The sequence below is a fragment of the Camelus bactrianus genome, chromosome 17 (genome assembly GCF_048773025.1).
Source record: "Camelus bactrianus isolate YW-2024 breed Bactrian camel chromosome 17, ASM4877302v1, whole genome shotgun sequence".
In the NCBI taxonomy this organism is placed as follows: domain Eukaryota; kingdom Metazoa; phylum Chordata; class Mammalia; order Artiodactyla; family Camelidae; genus Camelus; species Camelus bactrianus.
The window spans coordinates 48566167-48587635 of record NC_133555.1 but is presented as its reverse complement, the minus strand read 5'-3'; the positions used below and the strand labels follow the sequence as shown (position 1 = coordinate 48587635).

General features: G+C 42.0%; 1 long non-coding RNA gene across 1 annotated transcript; it reads left to right on the top strand.

Moving 5' to 3' along the window:
• Positions 1-12811: 12811 nt before the first annotated feature.
• On the top strand, positions 12812-21257 carry LOC123618234 (uncharacterized). The gene is made up of 2 exons (XR_006726644.2): positions 12812-13507; positions 19195-21257. It is a non-coding gene; the product is annotated as an uncharacterized LOC123618234 (long non-coding RNA).
• Positions 21258-21469: the final 212 nt, after the last annotated feature.

The window sequence follows — 21469 nt, the reverse complement described above, 5'->3', positions numbered from 1 at the left end:
TTCAAGCCAGAGATCAGAATTTTATTTGAAGAAGATGACAATTTGGTGGTTAATTGTATTCTTTTTGTGCTCGCCCGCTCTTCCAGATGAACGGCAGAGAATAATCGGTCATTCTGAAGATGGGTTCACAACAGAAGAGCTTGCAACCCATACTGTGTTTTCTTAGTTCAAAAAAGGACATTCCTGAGGGAAAATGTGATCAGGTTTATGAGACAAACAAAACTGTCTCTGTAGGAGGTTTTTGCTTTGTAGCCTAAATGGATAACTCAGGCGTGTCTACACATAAAACAGCGGAATGATAATTAAGACCTGTCAATGAACATCACCACGCTAGATATTATCAGTGTTTACCAGCAGTATCTGCTCATGTTTACAAATCACTTTATAATACTCATAAAATTATCTCACCTCAATTATTTATTTGTAACTAGTCTTACAGCATGTGTGGATAATTTTTTAAAATGGCTGGTTACATCCCCTAAAGCAAAACCAACCTTATAATTAAGAGTTGTTTTTCCTTAAATAAATATTCAGTATCAAAATCACTTCCTTCTCTTTGGAGGGGAGGGTAGAGCGCAAACGGTAGAGTGTATGCTTAGCACGCACGAGGTCCTGGGTTCAATCCTCAGGACCTCCATTAAAAATAAATAAAAATAGATAAACCTAATTCCCACCCCAACCAAAAAAAAAAAAAAAAAAAAAAGGAAGAAGTGGGAACAAAGGGTGGGAAATAGATATGGGAAGGTGAGCAGACATAAAAAGAGAAAGGAACGTGAAGGACAAAAGAGGGACGTTGGAAAAAAAGAGGAGGAGAGAGAATAAGAAAAATAGAGGGAAAAAAGTATGGCAAATGCTTTCTTGAGAGGAGAGGGAGGCATGTGGAGAAGGTGGAGAACAGACCCTACCTCCAGGGAAGGGAAGTGGAGAAGGTTTTCTCTCGTATTGTAGCCATTATGGTTAGAGCGGTGCTAAGATTGAGTCCAAGGTAGGTCTAGCCGTGGGTGGAGGTTTTCCACGCGTGCTGTGGTCTCTCTAGTCACTTAAATGATTCCTCACACTCTCTTCTTTATGAATTTCCTAGATTCTTAGCTTAATTAAAAAAAAATTGACATATAATTTACATACCATCAACTTCACTTTTTTAAAATGTCTATTTCAGGGCTTCTGGTATATTCGCAACGTTATACATTCATCACCACTATTTAATTCAAGAATATTTTTGTCACCCCTAAAAAAGATTGCATGAAAGTTAGTAGTAACTCCCCATTCAATCCTTTTACCAGTCTCTGGGAACCAAAAAATCTCCTTTATGTCTCTATTGATTTTCATATTCTAGAAAGTTCTTTAAATGGACTCACTCGATACATGGCCTGTTGTGTCTGCCTTCTTTCACGTAACATGTTTCTAAGGTTCATCCAAGTTGTAGCATGTTTCATTCCTTTTTAGAGCTGGATAATATTTCATTATTTGGATCTATCACATTTTCTTTATCCATTTATTAGTTGATGGACATTTGAATTGTTTCCACTTCTTAGCTATTATGAATAATGTTGCTTCGAGCCTTCCTATACAAGTTTTGTATGAATATATGTTTTCAACTTTCTTGACTAAATGCCTATGATGGAATTGCCCAGTGATATGGTAAGACTGTACTTAACCTTTTGAGGAATTACCAGAATAAAAGTCACAATTTTATTCATACCGGCAATCTATGAGTGTTCCAAATTCTCAACAACCTTACCAATACTTCCTATTGTCCCACTTTTGATTAGATTAAAGCCATCCTAGTTGGTGAGAAGTGGTTCTCATTGTGGTTTTGATTTCCGTTTCTCTAATGACTAATGATGGTGAGCATCTTTTCCGGAGCCTATGAGCCATTTGCACATCTTCTTTGAAGAATTATCTAATCAAAACCTTTGCCCATTTTTAACTGAGTTGCATTTTATTATTGAGTTATAAATATTCTTCATGTATTCTGGATACCAGGCTGCCTGTATCGGATATATGATTTGCAAAGATTTTCTCCCATTCTGTGGGTTTCTTTTACACTTTCTTGATGCATAAAATTTTTAAATTTTTGTAAGGTCCAATTTTTATTTTCTTTGGTAGACTATACTTTAGGTGTCATAGCTAAGAAACCATTGCTTAATCCAAGGTCATCATAATTTATACCTATGCTTACCCTAAGAGTTTTATAGATTCAGCTTTTACATATTTAGGTCTTTGATCCATTTTTTGAGTTGATTTCTGCATATGTTATGAAGTAGGTGACCACCTTCATTATTTTGCACGTGAAGACCAGTTGACCTAGCACCATTTCTTAAACTAGACTATTCTTTCCCCATTAATTTTTCTTGGCACACTATACGTTTGTGCATTTCATCTAGGTTATCTTATTTGTTGGCATACAATTGCTCATAGTAGGCCTTTATAACCCTTTTTATTTCTGTAAGTTTGGTAATAATATCACCTCCTTCATTCATTTTTTGGGGGGGGAGGGGTAATTAGGTCTATTTATTTCATTTTTTTTTTTAAGAGGAGGTACCAGGGATTGAACCCAGGTCCTCAGGCATGCTAAGCTCTCGCTCTACCACTTGAGCTGTATCTTTGTAAATTTAGCTAAATGTTGTCAATTTGGTTGATGCCTTCAAAGAACCAAATTTGGGTTTTTTAAAAAGTTTCCTCTATTGTTATTCTGTTCTCTAGTTTATTTATTTTCGCTATAATCATTATTTCCTTCCTTGTGCTTGCTTTGGGTTAAGTTTGTTCTTTCTTTTCTAGTTTCTTAAGATAAAAGGGTAGGCTATTGATTTGAGAGCTTTATTCCTTTTTAACATAGGCATTTAGAACTATAAATTTCCTTCTAAGCATTGCTTTCATTGCGTCCCGTAAGTTATGATATATGTGTGTTTTTGTTTTTATTCATCTGAAAGTATTGTTGGGATCATGTGATTTTGTCTTTGACCCATTAGTTATTTATGAGTGTGCTATATAATTTCCATTATTTATGATTTTCCCTAAATTTCTTCTGTTATTGATTTCTAATTCCATTTCATTATGGTCAGTGAACATACTTCGTGTAACTTCAATCCTTTTAACTTTTCTGAGACTTCTTTTATGGCTTAAAATATGTGATCTGTCCTGGAGAATATTCCACATTCACTTGAGAAGAATGTGTATTTCCCATTTGTTGGGCATTTCTATAGATGTTTGTTATGTCAAGTTGGTTTATAGTGTTGTTCAAATCTCCTTTTTCCGTGGTGATCTTGTCTAATTGTTCTATTCATTATTAAAAGTAGTATATTCATACTTCAAGTTGTTACTTTTGTTGTATTGTTTGTTTTACGATGGAGAGGTAATTCAGTTTCTTCATTGATTTCTGCCTGGAGGAGGTACTGGCGATTGAACCCAGGACCTCTTGTGTGCTGAGCATGCGCTCTGCCACTTGGGTCATACGCTTCCCCCTCAAATTATTACTCCTGAGATTTCTATTTCTCCCTAAATTCTGACTTTTTTGCTTTATGAATTTGGGGGCTCTCTTGTCAGGTATGTGTAAGTTTATAATTGTTATATCTTCTAGGTACACTGATGATTTTATCTTTATAAAATATCCATTTTTGTCTTGTAACAATTTTATCTTGGAGTCTATTTTGTCTGATATTAATTTAGCCACTCAAGCTCTCTTTTGGTTGCTGTTTGAATCATATATCTCTTTCTATCTTTTTTTTTTTTAACCTGTTTGTGTCTTGAATCTAAAGTGTGTTGCTTGTAGACGGCATATATTTGAATCATTTAATGAAATCCAAACTACCAATCTCTGCCTATTAATTGGAGTGTTTAATCATTTACATTTAACGTAGTTACTGACAAAGTAAAATTTACATTTGCTATTTACATTTTGCTATCTGTTTTCTACATGTCATGTCTTTTTTTATTTCTTCTTTCTCCACTACTATTTCTTTTATGTTAAAGTCCAATTGTCCACTATTTAGTAGTGCTAATTTTGATCATTTGACAACTAAAAAATACCAACTACTCTGAGGGTACCCAGGTGACTTTTAATCTCCCTTGAGATACTGATTATTCTTCACTATTCCAATGAAATCCAATCTTGAGAATGATTTCATGATACGGTTTAAGGTTTAGTCACAACTTACTTGAAAAATTCAACATATTATCAATGATAATAAAATATTTTGAAAAGTTTTATTTTGTGTCGTGACTCCTTTCATTATTCATTCACATACGAGATGTTAAATGCCAACTTTATACTAGGCAATGATTTAGGCACTGGAAAAACAATAGTGAATTAGGTAGACAAGATCCTTGTCCTCACGAAGCTTAAGTTCTCGTGGGAGAGACAGTCAGTGAATAAGTGAAAAGTATATTCTAAAACACACAGAGAGAGAAGAGCTAGGAAGAAAATACGGTAGGGGGAGATGTAGAGATATGCAGTGGAGGGGATATTTTAGATTGGAGGATTCTAAGAGGTGATCCCTGAGAATGCGACTTTTGAGCAGACACCTAAATGAAGAAAGGGTTCAAGCCATAAAGATCTGTGGGGGTGGTGCTTGGGGTAGAGAAAATAGCAGATGCAAAGACCCTCAGGCAGAAGTGTGTTTGGCACGGCTAGGGAGCAGCAAAGATTCCCATGTGGCTGAAGGGAAATAGGCAGGGGAAGACTGGTGGAAAATGCAGTGAGTGAGGTAGCCATTGCTCATTTCAGCATCACCTCATAGGCCTTACTCCAAGCCAGTAGTGGGTTGTGAGCAAAAGGATGATATTGTTAGTTTTACCTTTTTAGAAGGATCACTCTGCTTACTGTATGGAAAATAAACAATCAGAGGGCATGAGTGGGAGTGGGGAAACCAACATAGTGGACCCTCCTTAATTTGACTTCTAATAAAGTGTGCCCTTGTGTAGGTCTTCTCCCTGAATTCAGGCAGAACCTACGACCTACTTCTAATGATCAGAATGTGGCAAAGTTGACGATTATGTCACATTACACAGGACTTTATCTTAGCAGACCAGAATGCGGGGCATTAGCCTAATTACACTGAAGAAGCAAACCATCTCTGGCCATGTGTCAGAGACCTCTAGGACCTACAGGTGGTCCTCAGCCAAGAGCTGGTGAGAAGCTGAGTCCTAAAACCACAAGGCATTGAATTTTGCCAACAGTTTGAGTTAACCAGGAGGTGAATTCTTCCTCGGTCAAAACTTTAGTTGAGACTGCAGCCTGCCAAGATGTTGAGTGCAGACTCTCAGACTCGGACAGTGTCAGTTAAGCTAGTTCCAGACTCCTGACCCATGGAAATGGTGAGATAATAAATATGCATGGCTGTAGGCTACTGAGCGGTAACTTGTTACACAGCAACAGAAAAACAACACAAGCAACTAAGATGTTTGTGTTGTAGTCCAGGCAAGAGATGACAGTGAGTAGCCATGGAGATGGGGAGAAGTAGTCTGATTTGAGATGTGTTTTGAACATAGAGTTTATAGATTTTGCCAATAACTTTTGCCAATAGTTTGGATGTGGCACGTGTGAGAAGAAAGCAGTTCAAGATGCTCCATACATCCAAATATTCCACTTATAAACATACAAATATTCCATTTATAAAAATCAATTAAGGGGGAGGGTAGAGCTCAGTGATAGAGTGTGTGCTCCACATGCATGAGGTCCTGGATTCAATCCCCAGTGCCTCCATTAAAAATAAGTAAGTAAATAAATGAACCTAATTACCCTCCCCCACTAAAAGTCAATCGATTTCTATTTTGCTCATCTTATAAATCACGTCTTCCGAACCCCTGCTGACATGCTGCTGCACCCTTCCAGCAAAGTACTTGACCCTCTGCGTATACATCAAGTTCCCTTCTGCGAAAGCTCCCTCCGGCAGGAGAGTTGCTTAAGTGTTTACTCCCTGTCTTCGTCAGTCCAGGCAGCTGTACCAGGACTCCATGACTGGGTGGCTTACAAACAACAGACATTTATTTCTCATAGCTCTAGAGGCTGGGCCCTCCAAGGTCAAGGCACCAGCAGATTCAGAGTCTGATTCACAAATGGCTGCCTTCTTGCTGTGTCCTCAATGGGAGGAGAGGCAAAGGAGCTCTGTGGGGTCTCTTTTATGAGGGCACTAATCCCATTGGCGAGGACTCCATCCTCATGACCTAATCACCTCCCAAATGCCCCACCCCAAATGCCATCACACTGGGGGTTAGATTTCTATGTATGAATTTTGGTTGAAGGGAGACATCCAGTCTCTAGCACTCCCCTAGCACATTGCTCAGAAATCTCTTACAGCTCTTGTCTCCTGAACTGTGATATACAATGTAATACACAAGGCAGGTGTCTCATGGTTCTCAGCTTTATGCTCCAAAAGCCTGCAGCAGGGTCTGAGAAAATATTCAAAAGTCGATGCAGGAATCCTGGCAGTTATTGTGGGAACATCTGAAATCATCAGATTTAACTGTATTTTACCTGATTCTGTCTTCTCATATCAATGTAGTTCCTCTCACTATATGATCAACTAAAGCAGAAAATCTGTGTACTCATGTATTATCTGATACATGAGTGTATATGGAAAATAGACTGAAGTGTAATCATTTGATAGTGGTAATTTCATAAATAATACTATTACTCATGTTACATATACTGTGTGCATGTGCTTGTTTATGTGTGTGTGTGTGAAAGACAGAGAGGATTCTATAATCTGAAAAAGCCATTTTTAATCCAATTTGAACTGCAGATCCAGCATTTACCTTCTTGATTTGCTTTCTAGCCTTGTAAAAGGATAAAGGTGAAATTTTAGGAAGACCTTTGAGACTGATACTTCAACTACTCAAGAATGTACAAAAGGGATAAGATAGATGCGGAGTCTCTTTTAAAAAGGAAAGGAATGTTCCAATATAAAAAATATGGTATTTGTGGGCTACGGTTTGTTCAAAGACACCGGGGTGACTTTCCAGGCTTCAGTCCAATTGTATGATGTATTCGGAAGCCTTGTGCCTACTCATAAAAATGTCTCAGATCAAAAGACTTTGAAAATTGTCTAGGGGCTTTAACTGTTCTGAGCACAGCAATGTTGGCCATTTCATTTTGGGACCAAAGATTCAACACTGAACCTTATACGCCAATGATTATAGTTTCTCCAGTTGAAGAAAGTACACACACACACACACACATCTCCCTCCTAAATGTGGAAGTAACCATGAAGGATTGCAGGAGCCTCTCTGAGTTAGTTCACCATTTTTTACTCTTATCATTCTGGGACACCCAAACTCTTCAGTAAATCACCAATACATAATTGCTGTCACTTGGCAAACTTTTTGGCAATGGGACTTACGACCTGGAGCACGATGGAATGTCTGTCTCTCTGGTTAAAAATGATCAGCACTGTAGTGTTTACACAAGTTGAAAAACAATGTCATACACATGAAATTTACATAACGTTATGAACCAATGTGACCTCAATTAAAAAAAAAAAAAACTTGCTCAAAGCAGCCCATTACTTTGGTTAGAGTAATTCAGATTGGGACCAAGACATAAACACCAAGCACAGAAGAAAGCCAGGCCTGAAAGCAACTGAAAGGGTTTTCCGTGGATGAAATCAAGAAGCAGAACAAATCCAGGCTGCTCAAAAGGTCATGTAGTCTAAACTTAGTTCTTAGACAAAGATGAAAATTTACCCATTGATAATGATGGACGTATCTTGAAGTATGGGTCGAAACTACCCTAGAGACACTACCCAATGGTCACTCTCAACATTTAACCTGTGGTACCTTATAAACATTCAAACAACTGTCATTGCTGAAAATGGATAATAATTTGAATCCATTTTTGGAAAATACATTTAATATATTCACTAAGCCCCTCATAGTTCTACCGGTGACTCTGCCAAGGGACTCCACCATTCAGAGCCATGAAGAATGCCATTTAAAATACACATGCTTGTGAAATGGGGGAAAAGTCAGTAGGTGAAGATGTGGAGTGAGACTCTAATGACTTCTATATAAAGACATGTGTGTTGAACATATTCCTCTTAAAATCTGACTGCAGCATCAATAAATATAGCCTAAAGAGTCTATTCACAATGGTGGAGCAGAAAAGGAAATTGAGAAACAGAATTTTTGAGACAAGAAGACAAGCAGTGAAGTGGCAAACAAACTGGTAAACTCAAAAAAGCTGAATCTTCAACCAACAGTGGGAAAAGCTAGCTTAAGATCACATTGCATGACAATGTCCAAGAAGCAATGAAACTGTGTGGAAGTGGGAGGTGAACAGAATGTTGATGCAAGGAGTCTGCTTGAAGGGTGTTTGAAAAGCAGTTGGGTCCCCATATCCCCTCTTGCCCTCCACGTGCTTGGGCAAGATGCCCATCCTCAACCCTGGCAGAAGTCTGGACGTTTATTCTCTGGAGAGGATAAAACAAAGGGTCTCTTTATTTGAGTAATAGCATACACAGTTGAGCAGACAGGGTTCATGACAAAGAAAAGACTAAGTGAAGAAACTCACAGTATTCTAAGATGTTCCCCACCTACCTGTCCGACCCTCTACCCTAGGAATGTCGGCAATCAGACCTGTACTTGACTCTAAGCAGGAGATTGAAGGAGTCTGTTTTGGAGAAATTCAACCGGCTTAATAGAAAAGACCCAAATATACTGACCAGTCATCACACACATTCAGAGTTTCCAATCAGCTTTAGAGTCTACCATTATTAAACATAAATGGAAAAATTAATGATACCAACATCCAAGGGAAATCTCTAATATAAAGAATATGGGGGTGGGGGGGAGCCATTTAGACAAAACACAATGCTGGAAGGATAAAACTTCAAGTTAATATTATTAATACCCTTAGACAGATAAGGACATACTGTATCCATGAAACAGGAATGAAATGCTATTTAAGACAGAAAACAAATAAAATGCAAATAGGTTTTGGAAAAAGTAATAACATTATAGCAGAAATGAAAAACCTCAATAGAAGAATTAAAAGATAAAATTTAGGAAAACTCCCAGAAATTAGAACTAAAATACAGACAGGGAAAATAGAAAATAAAACATACTAGAGAGAGGATAAATCAGACATCCAACAACTAATTTGCAGGAGTTCCAGAAAACGTGGGAAATAGAGGAGAGGAAATTGTCAAAGAAATGAATCAAGAACGTATTCCAGAACTAAAGGGCACAATTTCCAGATGGAGAGATCCCACCAAGAGCCAGGACAATAGATGAAAACAAACTCATGCCAAGGCATATTACTGTGAAATTTCATAACAGAACAAAAAGAAGATCCCAAAATCTTTCAATATGTAAAAAATAAGTAATACACAAAGGGGCGGTTTTCAGAAGGGCAGTGGATTTTCCAAGAGAGCCCTAGGACCTAGAAAATAATGGATCAATGTCTTCAACATTCTGAAAGAAAATGAGTTCCACCTAGAATTCCAGCGGAGATGGTGTAGCTCAGTGGTAGAGCGCATGCCTAGCATGCCCGGGGTCTTGGGTTCAATCCCCAGCACCTCCATCAAATAAATAAATAAGTAGGTAAACCTACTTACCTCCCCCTATTATAAAAAAAAAACATTAAAAAAATGTTGCCGTTGAATTTGATAGGTTCCCTGATACACTTGAATGTAGTCACAGAAGATGTATTCTTCTGGAAGAGAGTTTGCAGATAAATTAATATTGCATAACAAATTAGGAAAACGAAAAAGTGAGGTAATTATTAAATCCAGAGAAAGCTAGAAGTTATTCCAGCAAGAAAATCTAATCAGCATATCACATGGCTCAACGGTGGGTAATATGACGTAATTAACTGATCATAAATTAAATTTACCAAAGTCTGTGCCTTAAGTAGGATGTCCGAGAGAAAGTATTTGTCTATGAGGAAGAGATAGACTCTCTCATATTAGGAAGTCAAGAGATTACCTCTAAAAGGGGAAAAATCAAGAAACAGCAGGGTAGGGTGGAGGGTGGAGTTCAGTGGTACAGCACGTGCCTAACACGCACGACGTCCCGGGTTCAATCCCCAGTACTTCCATTAATAAATAAACAAATAACCTAATTATCCACCCCCCAAATAATAAATAAATAACAAAAATATTATAAAATTTGGCTAAAAAAAAAAAAAAAAAAAGAAATAGCAGGGTAAGCCTGTTACCTGGATGTAAAGTGGAAAATATCAGAGCAGCTGAACGGGTAAACACGGCTCCCTTTGAGGACTGGGACCTGGGAAGGAAGGCAGAGGGTTGCTCTTTTCCGCAAGAAGCTTCATTTTTAACTTTTAAAATAACGTACCCATACAACTCTGAGAAAAATGAAAACCTGTGAAAGAAAAATCATCTCTCAGAGTACCTGGTTTGTAATACACAGCTAAGAAATCTGTTTGTTTTTCAATAGGAGGAGGAAAATTAGATGTTGGCTGAAGTCCTTTTGCACAGGAGGAAGGAAGTGACCCAGAAATGGCTCTGAGGAGCACGCCGTCCAAGAGCACATGACAAGATCACATCCTTTGAAATTATGTGGACTTTACTGGGTCGTAACTCAGGCACGGCCAGGGAACAATCTGTCCTTGTGGGTCCAGCAAGTCTGTCAAGACACTAATCAGTGATGCAATTTGAGCAAAGACCTCATGTGCCACGCAGGCGTAGTAAATCCATTCACTTGGCCCAAGTAGAACATGAGACTGGTCAGAATTATGAGACCAGTTAATAAAATAGATGATGAAATGGATCAGGTGCTCCTGCAGAGTTCACTTGGAACTGTTCTCAACCTCGATGGCACACTAGACTCATCTGGGGAGATCTGAAGCAACCTGATGCCCACCACATTAAATCAGAACCTTCTGCCCAGTACCTCAAGTGATTCCGATGTGTAGTCAGGTGGAGAACCACCACCCTAGGGGATGAGTTCATAAGACTAGGCTAGCTACCCTCTCCCAGATCTCACCGCCCAGGGAGAGGTAGAGAGACGCACATCCAATGGGGAGAGAAGCTGGGTACCACCCCCCACCCCGCCCCCGCGATATCAGCCGCAAACTGCATCTCTAGCCCAAACCCCCTCCCTTGGTCCAGGTGTATGAATGTGTCTTCTGGATAACCTTAGGGCACACACAGCAGGGTCCCACCTTCCCTCCTTCATCCCCCCTCAGCAGAACAGGAGTTCTGATTGGTCAAAATTGGAGACACTGACGGGCGGAGGGCCTGGAAGGCAGATCCCAGGCTCTGTCCTTTCTGCTGTACTCCCAGCAGCCAGGGAAGTAGACCATATTTCTGCTTCTAGGCTACTGGCCTTCATGGAGTGGGCTCAGGCCCACTGGGCCCCTCCAGGTCAACATCTCTGCATGCAGGACTGGGGCCTCTCAGTAAAACCCAGTGAGTGGGGGGCAGGACACTGCCCTAGTCTGCTCAGGCTGTCATAACAAAATACCATAGGTTGGTGACTTCACAGAAATGTATTTTCTCATAGTTCTGGAGGCTGGAAGTCTGAGAGGAGGGTGAGAGCTCTCTTCTTGGCTCACAGACGGCAACCTTCCTGCTATGTCCTCGCAAGACCCTAACAAGACCTCTTCTTCGTGTATAAGTGGGGAGACAGAGGGCAGGACAAGAAGGAGAGACAGAGAGAGGGAGAGAGAGACTGGGTGTAGGGGAGGGGGTGGGAGACAGACAAATAGATGTCTGTCTGGTATCTCTTCTTATAAGGGTATTAATCCCAACATGAGGGCCCCACCCTGATGAGCTCATAAAAACTTAATTATCTTCCAAAGGCCCCATCATCACACTGGGAGTTGGACCTTTAACACAGGAATTTCGGGGGCAGGGGACACAAACATTCAGTCCTCAAGGGCTGCCTTAGGCCTCAGGCCTGGGTCTTGCCTCCGGGTCTTGCCTCCGGGTTTTGCCTGGGTTTTGGTTGACCCTCAGTAACTGAAATGCCCATCCAGGCATTCATCTTGGGTGTGCCCCCCCACCAGTTCAGAACTCCAAAGCGAATGAATGGGAGACTTGAGATCTAACTCTGCTCCGGGATGCGCGGTTTGCAGGGAAACTGCAGGCTGGGCCCGCCACTACTCTGATGGCCTGAGAGAGCAGCTGGAGTTTTCCATTCTCTTCCCCAATCAATCAGCATATGAATTTCGAATACAAAGCAGGATGTCATGCTAAGGACTTAAGGAGGAAGACCCTCTCCTTGCTCACAAAGCAGGGGTGACATTCAAAATACTTAACAATGATGGGAGCGTGGGCAACGCCTGCCACTGACCTTGAACCACACAGGCATCTGGGACCCTAACCCTTCCAGCAGTCAAAACCCCGCGTGTAACTTTACAATCCCGATCTGAGGCTTCACATCCTTAAATTCAGCCAACCCCAGAGCGTGTAGCGCTGCAGTGTTTACTGATGGAAAAAAAATCAGTGGACCTGTGCAGTTCAAACCTGTGTTGTTCAAGGGTCAAGTGTATTTACAAGTCAGTATAGGCGTATTTCAATATAGTAGTGGTATGAATAGTAACACCAGTGCACTCCAGCTAATATGAGCCTTGCTCCTTCCAGGTGTGCATTGGGATTCAGGAATGCAATGAAGAATGCAAAGGATGCGGGAGAAAACCAAGCTGGGCCTCTCGCTCCCGCCCCTTCCTTTCCCCTTTCTGCACTGTATCTGGATTCCTCCAGGGAGGCCCAGCCACAGGAGGGTCCAGGCCCAGAGTCAGCGCCCAGAGTTAATTATAAGCCTGAATCGGGGCCTCCCGGACAGGCCCTGGCTTGGGAAATAGAAAAGTGGAAAGAAAAAGAGGTTCTTCAATTCCGCTGGAGTCAGGGCAGGTCACGGGCAGAGTGACGAGGAGGCTCTTAATTCGAGTTGCCTCAAATTACATCTGTCCACACATGCATGCAGAGTACCACTTACAAAATAAATGAGGTGAATTTCTCTTTAGGGGTTCCCTTTTATCTCAGGGTTTCAAAGCCCTTTGCCACAAAATTCCCGTCTTTATTCATTTTCTCATCTAAATATAAACCAGGAGCCCTCAGGGTTAAGGTTCGGTAAAGCCCTTTGAACTTCTGCAAAGTAGCAAAGAAAAACAATTATTTTATCGTTAGAAGAGCCAAGTGGCCAACCGAGGACCACACAGCCAGGAAGCTCTCCTTTGGATGAAAGGCCACACCTCCCATCAGAGGACCGGCTTGCTAATTAAAATCACAATGAAAATCAGCAGGGGAGAGGGAGGGGGGTGTGACTCAATGCCTTACCCAGAAACAGAAACACTCACAACTGACTCACTTAGGATATATCAGATTTTTCTCCAGCAGGCGTTTGAAAAACAGAAAGGAAATTCGAGTCCCGGCCGCCCTGCATCTACTGACCCAGTAAACTCCGTGTTTGTGTCGGTGACACATCCCTGACTCCCAGCCACCTCAGCAGAGTCCCCGGTCTCATGCGGATGGGAAGCTTGAGTGTTGTTTGCATACGCGTTTTTAAGCAAAGGAAAGTCTCTGAATTGCCCAGATTCCAGCAGGTGAGTCATTAGTGGGTGTTTGTTTCTTGAGTTCTGGGTTTGAGTCACCGCCTTCCTGCTGTTGGTCTTCTCAGTGGGGGGGGGGGGGGGGGGGTAACGACTGAAAAAGGCTGAACAGAAAGAGGAGCATCTTTTCCTGTGCTCTGGCCGTCTGGATGTCTTGGGAGAGATGTCTAGTTAGGTCTTCTGCCCATTTTTGGATTGGGTTGCTTGTTTTTCTGATATTAAGCTGTATGAGCTGTTTGTATATTTTGGAAATTAGTCCCTTGTCAGTTACAACGGACGTCTCTGATGCTCGGAAGGCACCTGGGAGTTCAGTTCAGCAGCCGTTCTTTTCTTGTAAGCAAGTATAAATTTATAAATAACAGTGGGAAAGAGGAAGAGAAATAAGTCTCGAGGATGTGATTGAGATCAACGGAAGTCAAGTTCAGAGGAAGTAAAAACAGACAACTGCCTGTGGGTCGTCTGGCTGGCTGGAGGAGGCTGGAGCTGGGGGTGTTAACCAGGCTCCGTGTGCTGCCCCCTCACCGGCTCCGCAGCCTGGGTGGGGAGGAGGTGGGGCTGCCAAAACCACTGAATAATTCTGGAATCCAAAAGACCGTCTTCCGGATGACTCTCCCCTCAGTGCTCTGCTGGGCACCATTTATTCCTGGAAAGGGCTTGGCGATCACTCAGAATTTTACAGCAGGGAACCTTTTACAAGGTCCCAGTGCCACGCGGGGACCACGTGCCAAACACCACCCACTTGGAAAACTGCGATCAGTTTGGGCCACCCCCACAGCTAGTTTTGTTTTGTTTATTTTAAACACCTTTATTGTGGTCTGGTTCCTGTACAGTCAACTACACACATTTCAGATGTGTGATCTGACAAATTTTGATACATATCTACACCAATGAAACCACTGCCACAATTAAGATAGCTAACATTTCCATCACTCCCCAAGAGGTGCAATTTTCGAATTTCCAGTTTATTCCTTCCCACCCTCTTTAACACCAGGTAACCATAAGTTTGTTCTCTATGTTTGAGTCTGTTTCTGTTTTGAAGATAAGTTCATTTGTGCCCCTTTTCTTAGATTCCACATATAAGTGATATCATATGGCATTTTTCTCTTTCTGGCTTACTTTACTTAGAATGACGATCTCTAGGTCCATCCATGTTGCTGCAAATGGCATTATTTTATTCTTTTTTATGGCTGAGTAGTATTCCATTGTGTATAAATATACCACAACTTCTTTATCCAGTCATCTGTCACTGGACATTTGGATTGTTTCCATGCTTTGACTACTGTAAATAGTGTTGCTATGAACATTGGGATGCATGTGTCTTTTTTAATTATATTTTTCTCTGGTTATATGCCCAGGAGTGGGATTGCTGGATCATATGGTAAGTCTGCTTTTAGTTTTTTAAGGAACCTCCATACTGTCCTCCATGGTGGCTGCACCAATTTATATTCCCACCAACAGTGTAGGGAAGTTCCCTTTTCTCCACACCCTCTCCAGCATTTATCCTTTGTAGACTTTTTAATGATGGCCAGTCTGACTGGTGTGAGGTGATATCCCATTGTGGTTTTGATTTAATCTCTCTAACAATAAGTGATGTTGAGCAGCTTTTCATGTGCTTCTGGCCATCTGGATGTCTTTGGAGAGATGTCTAGTTAGGTCTTCTGCTCATTTTTTGATTGGGTTACTTGTTTGTTTGATATTAAGCTGTATGAGCTGTTTGTATGTTTTAGAAATTAGTCTCTTGTCAGTCACATCATTTGCAAATATTTTCTTCCATTCTGTGGGTTGTCTTTTTGTTTTGTTGATGGTATCCTTAGCTGCTCCGACAGCTAATTTTTATGTCAGTGATATTGACTGACCAATCAAGCCACTTACAGGGGCTGAAAAATAACAGGTGATCACAAGACAAATGAACAGATTTTGAGCTGTGGACAGCTGGACAAGATTTGATTCAGGGAAGGCATCTGACGACAGGCATTCGAGTTTCCCTTTCAGTAAGCGGAGAGATTGCAAAAGTGAAAAGAGCTTTAACTTTTCAAAGTCAGTGTGGGACCTTTCTGTGTGAAAAACAGGGCCCCTGCGCTCACATTCCAAACGTCAGCCAACCTACACAAATCCTTGGCAGAAAAACGAATAAAACGCAACTCTGATGTCACTCTATGACAAGTCATAACGGAAGGAAGAAGTATTATTTGATTCAGAACATTCTCACTTTGGGGAGAAAAACTTATAATACACCTCAGCAGCCAATGGAAAACAAAGATTGTAAACTTGCAGCTCTTTTTCTGGGACCTTGACATTTTAAAATAAAAGGCTCAATTGTTTGCAGAATACTTTTTACATTAATGTCTCCGTTTTTTTGCTTTAAAGATAACTATCTGTGGATATTGCAGAACTTCCTGAGCTGCCCGTTTGCCGTAGGCACATGCTCTTGAAAGATGTGTACGCCAAAAACTTTTCCAAAACAAAACAAAGGCAGCGCACAGTCTTGACTGTGAATTTTTGCTTAATTAACCTGTTAACCTCTCAAAAAAGTGAAGACTTGGAATCTGACTGTGGCAGATGGCGTCTTTCCACTTCTTTAAAACTGTAATAGAAAAGAACCAATCTGACTCCATATTAGATCTGTTCCTTTGACTTTAACCCTGTGCTCTGTTTTCTCGGCTTAGCCTGGCTGTTTCTGCACCTTTTGTCAAAGAAGGTTGCCCAGAGCCTGAAATATAAACTGAACTCACAGTTGGAGAGGCGAGACCAAGAAAGTACTGGCTGTGTTTGAGTTTTTAGTTCCATCTTTCCCTAGGATCATTCAGCTTGTCTTAAGGCTCAGGCTATCCCAGAATCCTTTTAAAAAATTATCACCATCACCCTTTTTTTTTGTTTGTTTGTTTAAGCTACTTAGGTTTCTGATACATCTCCAAGTCCTGCTGTCTACATGGATCCAGTTGATTGGAGGGAAAAATGATTCAAAGTTGCCAATTCTTTTGCTCAAATAATATTTGATCCAAAGGACTATCGAGAGATGTTTACTTACATTGTTGAGAATCTTCCAGCACAAAGGATAGACTTGCAGTTACTGAGATGGGAAACACTGTTGGGGAAAGCAGGTTGGGGGAAGATGAGGGCATCAGATTTGAATCAATTAAATTTGAGACACCTGGTAGACATTCAAGTGCAGAGTTCTTGAGGCAACTGGATAAAGGATGGAGTTGAGTGCTTAAGTGGTTTAGAGATATTAATTTTTAGGAATCATCTTATTAAAAAAAAAGAAAAAAGAATATTCCAACACAGCCAATCAGAGAATTGTGCACGAGCTGATCACATACCTGATACCCCCTTCCCTTACCTGGCCTTTAAATATGCTTTGCTGAAACCCTTCAGGGAGTTTGGGGTTTGGCCCTGCAATAGATCTTTCTCTGCCAAAAAAAAAAAAAAAAAAAAAAAATCTTCCAACGAATGTCTGGATAGCACACGTGTACAATATACACCCTTATAGGGCTATCGACCAGGAATGTCATCTTCATCCCCTAGAAGTTTAAAGTCTTGTCTGAGATCCAATTAGCTTTGTTTCCATAGAAACAAACGCTTCCTGTTTACTGCGCATGCCCCACCCGCTACCAGAACAGGAGTTACCCCGGGCAGGGTAGTGGTTTTTTTCCTTGATGTGTCCGAGCACCCAGAACAGCGCTTCACATATAGTAGGACTGAACAAACGTGTGCCAAGTGACTGAACTAACCTTTGTCCGTGTCCTCATCTGGTTAGGTGTGTTAGCTCCTCAAGAGCGCTAGGCTGAAGAGCTTAGCTCCTCGCTAGGAGGAGCAATGAGATGAAAAGGACAGAAGAGGTACTTGGGATGAAAAGACGCTTAAAGGTCAGAAGAGAAGCATTTTTAAATTTAACAACTTGGAAAACTCTTGCTAAGGCTTCTGCTTCCGTAACTGATCAATAGACGGAGCAAATGTATTTTTCTCCATCCCACCTTTATTTCATCTCTATTTCACTTGCTACTGGTTCTACCATTATACAGTCTTTCTTTCCTCCAGTAAAAGACCCCTTTCACTTTTAGCTAAGGACGTGGCAGGTGAATCAAGGACCGCATTTTCCAGCCTCCCTTGCATCTAGGTAAGACCTGTGATTAAGTTTGGACCAATAGAATGTGAGTAGAAGTGATGTGTTTCACTTCTTTTTGTTTGTTTTTTGTTTTTGTTTGGGGGAGGGGGTAATTAGGTTAACTAATTAATTAATTAATTAATTTTTTAATGGAGGCACTGGGGATTGAACCCAGGACCTCATGCATGCTAGGCATGTGCTCCACCAGTGAGCTATCCCCTCCCCTTGGTGTGTTTCACTTCTGAATCATGCCTTTAAAAGGCATGAGCATGCTCACTCTTAGCCCCCTTTTCTCCCGCTTCCCATTGACTGTGACGCAAATATGATGGCAGAACACGGACAAGGTGTCTTCCACTGCGAAATGGAAATGGCATGATGACAACGGAACGGGAATATAGAAGGAGTTAAGGTCTGTGATGCTATGAAGCTGCCATATGAACCCTGACAGCTCACCTCTGGACAGTTAACATGAAGGAAAAACAATTGTCTATTTTGTTCAAGACACTGCTAGCTTTGGGCCTTTGTTACTTATAGCTGAAGCCATGTAGTAATAATACACTGACACAGTCAAAATTAACCCAGCCTGGAACTTTTCCTGTCTTCGATTGGCTTGTCTCCGCAGCAAGGTGACACTTGCCTTGAGGAAAGACGCCGTCTTCCATGTTTCCAAATCCCACCAGGGCAGCGCTTGGCACAGCTTGGAGCAATCTGAAAGGGCTCCCTAAATTACTGAGACTTCAATATTATTACCTGCACAGTTTATCTGGGACTCAGTACTACCACAGGTTGCCAGTTATGATTTTGGTGGTACAGTCCATCACAATCAATGATCAATATTAATATGCAAAGATACCCGACAGGACAAGCTAGTCTGTGCTATGGGCCAGATGAGTGATGGGGAGAGGGCACCACAGAAGATCACGGGAGGGGAAGGACTGGCTCAGCTGGAGCTGGTCCAGCCCCTGTGCTGGATGTCTTGATGCCAGACAGCAAATTCTCACAGAAGGGAAAGAGGAATGAGATGCTGTTTTGTGGGGCTAAGAGACTACCCCCAACCCCTAAGCTGGTACCACTGAGGGAACGCAAGACAAACTGAAGGACCGAACTCAATGCTTCAGGCAGCGGGCAAGTTTGTTTCTGGTGGGTTGAACTGGCTTTAGAACTTACACCTCATCAGAGAGGGAGGCTGAAGCTGCACTGACCTTTGATTGGTTCATACCTGGATCTTTGATGCCTGAGAAGCACCTATAAGCAGCTAGCGCCCAGGGAGTGAGAAAGTTACGGCCCTTTGGGAGGGAGAGACGCATGTGCCTTCACAGAAGGGGGACTCAACTCAGATCTTAAATTAATGAAACAGAGGATATTCTATAGCTTGAAGGTGGGCAGGGAGGATGAGCAGAACAAGCAGTAGTCTAGAGTCGGGAAAAAGTGCGCCGTACTCAGTCAGAATGGACAGTTCACATAGGATGGATATTGGACATCTTTTAGTTAGTTCGTTTGTTCGACTTCCCTTGCTGTCAGGAATTGCTTCCGCATTGTTCTTGTCAATCACACGGGCCTGCTTTCCTCCTAACAGGAGAGGACGTGGACTCAGCCTGTCCCATCAGGACACCCTATGCCCCTGGTCTGGAACATGGAACTTCTCTGAAGCAGAGCCAGGCAGACTCCTTTGGGAAGATTAAGTAAGATACAGGAAGAGATTGCCAGGTGTGAAGACACTGTAAATTTAGCTCTGCTGCGGGCATGCCCATCCCTGCCGTCATAGAGAAGGAGGTGGGCTAAGAATTAAGCCAGCTTGGAAGGATGAAGAACCCAGAGGGAAGAAAGCATCCAGAGGACAGAGCTGAATCTTGGAGCCGCCTGTGCCGGGAGCAAAACTCCCCACCCACCTTGGACTTTCCAGTTACAGGATGCAATCAATTTCTCTTACGTTTCCGAAAGGTTGCATTTCTGTCCCTGGCAACCTAAAGAGACCTGACGAATGTGGGAGTAACCCAAGAGAAAATAGGAAAGTAGCTGGAACTATGTGACGGAGGCCCTGCATGCCAGACAAAAAGGTCTAGACTTGTTTTTGAAGACGAGATGAGCCATATAAATTAGGAGGCTGTGACAGTGCATGCGGAGGTTCTGTGGAACGAGCACAGCCAGGTGTGGCCCCAGCCATATCACTTGCTGGCAGGAGAGCCCGTGCAGGTCCCCAGCCGCTAAGTCCTCATCTGCAGAGTGAAGGTGACCCCACCTTCCTTGCAGGTGGCTGTGAGGAGGACGCTGAATGACACCCGAAGCACCCGATGTGATGTCTGGTGTGACAATTCTTCGTGGCGTGACAGTGGAGGCGGCAGTGGTGATGGAAGAGGATGAGGACGGGGGAGGCAGCAGAGGAAGAGCATTCCTGGATTAGGTTGGCAGGAGTGGACGTGACCCAGAAGGCTGGTGATGAGAACCACTGATGAACAGCAGCAGGACTGCATGCCATCTGCAACCGGGAAGGGAGCAAAAGGAAAAAGTCAGTTACGATCCATGGTGACAACATCTCTTGAATAAACTGATTCTTGAACTTTTTCTTCTCTTCCATCACACCACCCCACACAGAAAAACCAACAAGAAAAAGGCCCTGGTGTGTGTGTGTGTGTGTGTGTGTGTGTGTGTGTGTGTGTGTGTGTGGATGTGTTTGTGTCTGGGAGGAAAAGGACGGCTTTCCTTTCTTCCATAGTCTTTCTCTTGATCCGTCCTGGGGTTTTTGTTGTTTTCTTGGTTTGTTCGTTTTGGCTATTTAACGTCACATTACCTCAACACAACGATGCTCACAGGACCAGAGCAGACCCTCCAGGAGCCTGCCTTCCCCCTTCTCACTCTGGGGCCCAGGTCCAGTGCAGGGAGCAAAGGGCCTTCATGGCCCCTGAGCAGGGATGCAGGAATCGGCAGACAGGAACTGGTCTCTCGAGGCAGGGAGGTGGGGCGTGGGGGGTTGGGGGGTTGGGATTTTGGGTGAGTGAGGCTCCAAGACCCCGGCACCTCCTCTAATGTCCAGGGGGCTTCAGTTAGAAAAATATAACTTCAAAATAAGGTTATTGGAAATTTCCAGATGGCGACCACAGAGTATTAAACTCCAAGCATGTGGCTCCCTTCTGTGATGGTTAATTTTATGTGTCAACTTGACTGGGCCATGGGGTGTCCAGATATGCACTCAAACATTATTCCTTGAGTCTCTGTACGGGTGTTTTGGAATGCCACCCTGCCCAGTACACTTTCTGAGCACAAAGCCTTGTGTGACTACACTGGTTCCATACACAGGAGACAGAAAGAGATTAGTAGGAAGAAGAAACTGACTTGCTTTTAATGAGCTCTCAGTCATGTCTTGCTGCCACTATGAAGTGCAAATAATTTTGTATATAATATATAACAATGAAGGTATAGGCCCCATAAGACAGCTTACAAATTTCATGTGCCCAGATCACTTACAGAAACCTATTTATCTAGAAAAATATTAATTTCATATGCAAAAAGGTGAGAATTTACATTGATTTTCTTTGTGGCATTTTAGGTTCAAAATCCCTAGTAATCTAGAAATTATTGTATTTTCAAATATACTAAATTATATAAACAACTGTGTATTAAAGAAGCTTCCCTTCTTTGTCAGCTGTATCTTGTTATGATATTTTTTGTATTATGAGTATGCTCGCACTTGACTTTGTCAGTGTTTGATTCCGTATTAGTTCATTGAGAAATAAATTCCATCTTAAAAAGGATCTGTAACAAGTCATGGGTGAAGATGAATTAGAAAGATACAGTGTGTTAATTAAAAAAGGAAATCAGATTACTCATTAATTACTCAATGTCAGGAATGACTG